Source organism: Procambarus clarkii, unplaced genomic scaffold (genome assembly GCF_040958095.1).
Source record: "Procambarus clarkii isolate CNS0578487 unplaced genomic scaffold, FALCON_Pclarkii_2.0 HiC_scaffold_2243, whole genome shotgun sequence".
Lineage (NCBI taxonomy): Eukaryota > Metazoa > Arthropoda > Malacostraca > Decapoda > Cambaridae > Procambarus > Procambarus clarkii.
Genome location: NW_027191250.1, coordinates 6,557 through 13,815, shown reverse-complemented (window position 1 = coordinate 13,815; position 7,259 = coordinate 6,557). Strand labels below are relative to the sequence as shown.

General features: G+C 41.8%; 3 non-coding genes across 3 annotated transcripts; all 3 read right to left on the bottom strand.

The window, feature by feature from the left end:
- Positions 1-1,565: 1,565 nt before the first annotated feature.
- LOC138362649 (U2 spliceosomal RNA) lies at positions 1,566-1,758 on the bottom strand. The gene has a single exon (XR_011227850.1). It is a non-coding gene; the product is annotated as a U2 spliceosomal RNA (small nuclear RNA).
- A 2,572-nt stretch (positions 1,759-4,330) lies between these two features.
- LOC138362648 (U2 spliceosomal RNA) lies at positions 4,331-4,523 on the bottom strand. Its single transcript, XR_011227849.1, has one exon. It is a non-coding gene; the product is annotated as a U2 spliceosomal RNA (small nuclear RNA).
- A 2,543-nt stretch (positions 4,524-7,066) lies between these two features.
- LOC138362647 (U2 spliceosomal RNA) lies at positions 7,067-7,259 on the bottom strand. Its single transcript, XR_011227848.1, has one exon. It is a non-coding gene; the product is annotated as a U2 spliceosomal RNA (small nuclear RNA).

The window sequence follows — 7,259 nt, the reverse complement described above, 5'->3', positions numbered from 1 at the left end:
ATAAGAAGATGTAAGTAATTCGAGAAGTCTGAGTACTGTAGGTACTATAGCAAATTCATTGCTTAATATATGTGAATGTGTAAGGAATCCATCCATCGCTTTTACCGAGTATACAAATACTCGTCATTGTTGGTGTTTAGGGAGGTAAATGAAGTATTGCAAAGCTAATTACGAAACTAGCTTTCACAATGACATTTGGTGGTTGGTCGCTTTGCAAATTATAGTAGATTCTATATCAATTTTATTCGTTATTTTACGTGAATGAATGTGTGCCTGCATACATTGCCTAAATAAAGAATGTAAATATACGTCGGTGGTGTTTAGAGGGGTGAATGAAGCATTTGAAATCTAAATAGGAAACTAGCATTCAAATGGAGAGGGGTGAGAGTGCAGGTGCGCTTGAACTTGGGTGGGTTCTGGGTTTCATTGACGTATATATTACAGGTGAATGTGTGCATCGAATGCTCGATTGAAGTATATAAATACACATTGTTAGTGTGTATTGAGGTAAATGATGGATTGTAAAGCTAATCAAGACACTGGAATTCACTTTGAGGCTAGTGGCTGGCCGGCTGGCAGGCAAGCGTGGAAGTGGCAAACGATCGTTGAGTTGCCGTGTAAAACCACACCAAAGCAACACCTCCCTCCATCTCAAGTCGAATTTCGTCTTTATTACGCATTGGTACATTCCAGCAATGGTAAATTAAATAGATAAACGTCTAATCTTGATGTATGTATGAATATAATTTCGCCGTCAGAGCCGACTAAGGAATTCCGAGTGATATACACACACACTCCTCCCTCCCTCCCTCCCTCCTCACAAGGGAGAGTGAGTAATTCTGTAAAAAAAAGAAGAGCATGCCAACAATGGGTAACTATTATAGTTAGGTTCTCGATCATAGTAAACCCGTTGATTTAGAGTTTATTTGCACAATGACTACGTCATATTAGATGCCATTTAAATACCAAATCCAGTTCTCCACTAAATGCAGACACAAGTCTAACACTATTCAACCCATCTCTACCAGCCTTTTCATAACAAACCACTAAGCTATCTAAACCAGTTTCCACACTTATATAAATAGAGAAAAACTTCACCCTATATAACCTATCTCAGAAAACAAACAAAATCAATTAATATTGCACTAACTGGCAACCCCCCCCCCATTCATAAAATCAACTTCTTTCCTTCCACACCAACCATCGTATTTCTTTGCTCGCACATAATCTTTAATCTAAAGTTATTAAATGATATTACTCACCTCACTCTCCTTCTTTCTCCTTCTTCTTCCTTCCTTCTTCCTTCCTTCCTTCCTTCCTTCCTTCCTTCCTTCCTTCCTTCCCTCTAACTCGTTGCAGTTGTTCAGCTTCGACCCATCAAACCCGGACTCGACTGACTCACTTCTGCTGCTCGTTCCAAGGCTTTTTCCTCATACGATGTTGGCTGGTGTGAAGTAATTACTGCAATTCAAATTAACACGATTCATTAATGTACATAACCAATTAACATAATCGTCTCCTACTTGATTTTGACTAGTTGATAGGGTTGTTTTTGGTCTCCCCGAAGGGAGTGGACCGATCCCAGAGGTACTGCAATACCGGGCCGATCCGCGGCAAAGGTGGAGCAAGCTCCTAGCACTTCGCCATGTTGCAAAAATCAGTTTAATATCGAGGATCCCACATGGGGATCGTATCAGATATTAAGCTGATAAGAACAGATACTACACTTTGATCTTAGCCAAAAGGCCGAGAAGCGATAGGATGCATGGTTGCTCTGCAACACCAGGCAACAATTGCGGCTAGAAACCACGTAGCGAGTTTCAATTGCAAAAGGGCATGTGATTATCGTTGAGTACTATTCGAATTCAAGCATACATATAAACGCCATGCAGTAAAGGCTTTAACCATTTCTTACCTGATCAATGAATTTATATATATATGCAAATTCATGATATTACATGGTTTCATTCATGAGTAGTGAATATGTAACTGGCGGCAAAGTGGTAAACAGACTCGCGTGGCGTTTCACGAATTCGCTCCTGGCCAGGGAGTATAGCGCTTAACTCTAATACATAAACCTCCATTTGTCATGTGTCTTAAGGTAGCTACAGCTTTTGAAAAGTACAATAACGAATTAAAAGTGCAAGGGGCCTGTTACGCCAACGCTCGTCAAAAAATATAAATAGGAGACGTTCTCTCTCTGATACCATAACAGAAAACGAACAGCACTATTACGCGCCAACTATTCCATTTTTGTATATATATCACGACTTTTTCACATCTAACACTTTGCTTGATACATCGTTTTCACAAACCGGAGACGAGGCGAAGCGAGGCAGGGCTGGGTGGCGAGAGGCTAGAGGCTAGAGGCTAGAGGCGAGAGGCGAGAGGCGAGAGGCGAGAGGCGAGAGACGAGAGAGAGAGAGACGAGAGACGAGAGACGAGAGACGAGAGACGAGAGACGAGAGACGAGAGACGAGAGACGAGAGACGAGAGACGAGAGACGAGAGACGAGAGACGAGAGACGAGAGACTAGAGACTAGAGACGAGAGACGAGAGACGAGAGACGAGAGAGTGACGTGATGCCATGCCATGCCATGCCATGCCATGCCATTCAATGCCTTGTGATTCAATACCATGCAGTTCAATGCGATGCGATGCAATGACATGCGATTCGATGCCATGCGAGGCGAGGCGAGGCGATGCATCATCTAACATAACGGGATTCCCTGGAAAACGACTCTGTTGTTGAATGAACAACAAAGTTAAGATATAAGAAGATGTAAGTAATTCGAGAAGTCTGAGTACTGTAGGTACTATAGCAAATTCATTGCTTAATATATGTGAATGTGTAAGGAATCCATCCATCGCTTTTACCGAGTATACAAATACTCGGTCATTGTTGGTGTTTAGGGAGGTAAATGAAGTATTGCAAAGCTAATTACGAAACTAGCTTTCACAATGACATTTGGTGGTTGGTCGCTTTGCAAATTATAGTAGATTCTATATCAATTTTATTCGTTATTTTACGTGAATGAATGTGTGTGTGTTGCCTAAATAAAGAATGTAAATATACGTCGGTGGTGTTTAGAGGGGTGAATGAAGCATTTGAAATCTAAATAGGAAACTAGCATTCAAATGGAGAGGGGTGAGAGTGCAGGTGCGCTTGAACTTGGGTGGGTTCTGGGTTTCATTGACGTATATATTACAGGTGAATGTGTGCATCGAATGCTCGATTGAAGTATATAAATACACATTGTTAGTGTGTATTGAGGTAAATGATGGATTGTAAAGCTAATCAAGACACTGGAATTCACTTTGAGGCTAGTGGCTGGCTGGGCGTGGCGTGCAGGCAAGCGTGGAAGTGGCAAACGATCGTTGAGTTGCCGTGTAAAACCACACCAAAGCAACACCTCCCTCCATCTCAAGTCGAATTTCGTCTTTATTACGCATTGGTACATTCCAGCAATGGTAAATTAAATAGATAAACGTCTAATCTTGATGTATGTATGAATATAATTTTTGCCGTGAGCCGACTAAGAATTCCGAGTGATATACACACACACTCCTCCCTCCCTCCCTCCCTCCCTCACAAGGGAGAGTGAGTAATTCTGTAAAAAAAAGAAGAGCATGCCAACAATGGGTAACTATTATAGTTAGGTTCTCGATCATAGTAAACCCGTTGATTTAGAGTTTATTTGCACAATGACTACGTCATATTAGATGCCATTTAAATACCAAATCCAGTTCTCCACTAAATGCAGACACAAGTCTAACACTATTCAACCCATCTCTACCAGCCTTTTCATAACAAACCACTAAGCTATCTAAACCAGTTTCCACACTTATATAAATAGAGAAAAACTTCACCCTATATAACCTATCTCAGAAAACAAACAAAATCAATTAATATTGCACTAACTGGCAACCCCCCCCCCATTCATAAAATCAACTTCTTTCCTTCCACACCAACCATCGTATTTCTTTGCTCGCACATAATCTTTAATCTAAAGTTATTAAATGATATTACTCACCTCACTCTCCTTCTTTCTCCTTCTTTCTCCTTCCTTCCTTCCTTCCTTCCTTCCTTCCTTCCTTCCTTCCTTCCCTCTAACTCGTTGCAGTTGTTCAGCTTCGACCCATCAAACCCGGACTCGACTGACTCACTTCTGCTGCTCGTTCCAAGGCTTTTTCCTCATACGATGTTGGCTGGTGTGAAGTAATTACTGCAATTCAAATTAACACGATTCATTAATGTACATAACCAATTAACATAATCGTCTCCTACTTGATTTTGACTAGTTGATAGGGTTGTTTTTGGTCTCCCCGAAGGGAGTGGACCGATCCCAGAGGTACTGCAATACCGGGCCGATCCGCGGCAAAGGTGGAGCAAGCTCCTAGCACTTCGCCATGTTGCAAAAATCAGTTTAATATCGAGGATCCCACATGGGGATCGTATCAGATATTAAGCTGATAAGAACAGATACTACACTTTGATCTTAGCCAAAAGGCCGAGAAGCGATAGGATGCATGGTTGCTCTGCAACACCAGGCAACAATTGCGGCTAGAAACCACGTAGCGAGTTTCAATTGCAAAAGGGCATGTGATTATCGTTGAGTACTATTCGAATTCAAGCATACATATAAACGCCATGCAGTAAAGGCTTTAACCATTTCTTACCTGATCAATGAATTTATATATATATGCAAATTCATGATATTACATGGTTTCATTCATGAGTAGTGAATATGTAACTGGCGGCAAAGTGGTAAACAGACTCGCGTGGCGTTTCACGAATTCGCTCCTGGCCAGGGAGTATAGCGCTTAACTCTAATACATAAACCTCCATTTGTCATGTGTCTTAAGGTAGCTACAGCTTTTGAAAAGTACAATAACGAATTAAAAGTGCAAGGGGCCTGTTACGCCAACGCTCGTCAAAAAATATAAATAGGAGACGTTCTCTCTCTGATACCATAACAGAAAACGAACAGCACTATTACGCGCCAACTATTCCATTTTTGTATATATATCACGACTTTTTCACATCTAACACTTTGCTTGATACATCGTTTTCACAAACCGGAGACGAGGCGAAGCGAGGCAGGGCTGGGTGGCGAGAGGCTAGAGGCTAGAGGCGAGAGGCGAGAGGCGAGAGGCGAGAGGCGAGAGAGACGAGAGACGAGAGACGAGAGACGAGAGACGAGAGACGAGAGACGAGAGACGAGAGACGAGAGACGAGAGACGAGAGACGAGAGACGAGAGACGAGAGACGAGAGACTAGAGACTAGAGACGAGAGACGAGAGACGAGAGACGAGAGACGTGACGTGATGCCATGCCATGCCATGCCATGCCATGCCATTCAATGCCTTGTGATTCAATACCATGCAGTTCAATGCGATGCGATGCAATGACATGCGATTCGATGCCATGCGAGGCGAGGCGAGGCGATGCATCATCTAACATAACGGGATTCCCTGGAAAACGACTCTGTTGTTGAATGAACAACAAAGTTAAGATATAAGAAGATGTAAGTAATTCGAGAAGTCTGAGTACTGTAGGTACTATAGCAAATTCATTGCTTAATATATGTGAATGTGTAAGGAATCCATCCATCGCTTTTACCGAGTATACAAATACTCGGTCATTGTTGGTGTTTAGGGAGGTAAATGAAGTATTGCAAAGCTAATTACGAAACTAGCTTTCACAATGACATTTGGTGGTTGGTCGCTTTGCAAATTATAGTAGATTCTATATCAATTTTATTCGTTATTTTACGTGAATGAATGTGTGCCTGCCTAAATAAAGAATGTAAATATACGTCGGTGGTGTTTAGAGGGGTGAATGAAGCATTTGAAATCTAAATAGGAAACTAGCATTCAAATGGAGAGGGGTGAGAGTGCAGGTGCGCTTGAACTTGGGTGGGTTCTGGGTTTCATTGACGTATATATTACAGGTGAATGTGTGCATCGAATGCTCGATTGAAGTATATAAATACACATTGTTAGTGTGTATTGAGGTAAATGATGGATTGTAAAGCTAATCAAGACACTGGAATTCACTTTGAGGCTAGTGGCTGGCCGGCTGGCAGGCAAGCGTGGAAGTGGCAAACGATCGTTGAGTTGCCGTGTAAAACCACACCAAAGCAACACCTCCCTCCATCTCAAGTCGAATTTCGTCTTTATTACGCATTGGTACATTCCAGCAATGGTAAATTAAATAGATAAACGTCTAATCTTGATGTATGTATGAATATAATTTCGCCGTCAGAGCCGACTAAGGAATTCCGAGTGATATACACACACACTCCTCCCTCCCTCCCTCCCTCCCTCACAAGGGAGAGTGAGTAATTCTGTAAAAAAAAGAAGAGCATGCCAACAATGGGTAACTATTATAGTTAGGTTCTCGATCATAGTAAACCCGTTGATTTAGAGTTTATTTGCACAATGACTACGTCATATTAGATGCCATTTAAATACCAAATCCAGTTCTCCACTAAATGCAGACACAAGTCTAACACTATTCAACCCATCTCTACCAGCCTTTTCATAACAAACCACTAAGCTATCTAAACCAGTTTCCACACTTATATAAATAGAGAAAAACTTCACCCTATATAACCTATCTCAGAAAACAAACAAAATCAATTAATATTGCACTAACTGGCAACCCCCCCCCCATTCATAAAATCAACTTCTTTCCTTCCACACCAACCATCGTATTTCTTTGCTCGCACATAATCTTTAATCTAAAGTTATTAAATGATATTACTCACCTCACTCTCCTTCTTTCTCCTTCTTTCTCCCTTCCTTCCTTCCTTCCTTCCTTCCTTCCTTCCTTCCTTCCCTCTAACTCGTTGCAGTTGTTCAGCTTCGACCCATCAAACCCGGACTCGACTGACTCACTTCTGCTGCTCGTTCCAAGGCTTTTTCCTCATACGATGTTGGCTGGTGTGAAGTAATTACTGCAATTCAAATTAACACGATTCATTAATGTACATAACCAATTAACATAATCGTCTCCTACTTGATTTTGACTAGTTGATAGGGTTGTTTTTGGTCTCCCCGAAGGGAGTGGACCGATCCCAGAGGTACTGCAATACCGGGCCGATCCGCGGCAAAGGTGGAGCAAGCTCCTAGCACTTCGCCATGTTGCAAAAATCAGTTTAATATCGAGGATCCCACATGGGGATCGTATCAGATATTAAGCTGATAAGAACAGATACTACACTTTGATCTTAGCCAAAAGGCCGAGAAGCGAT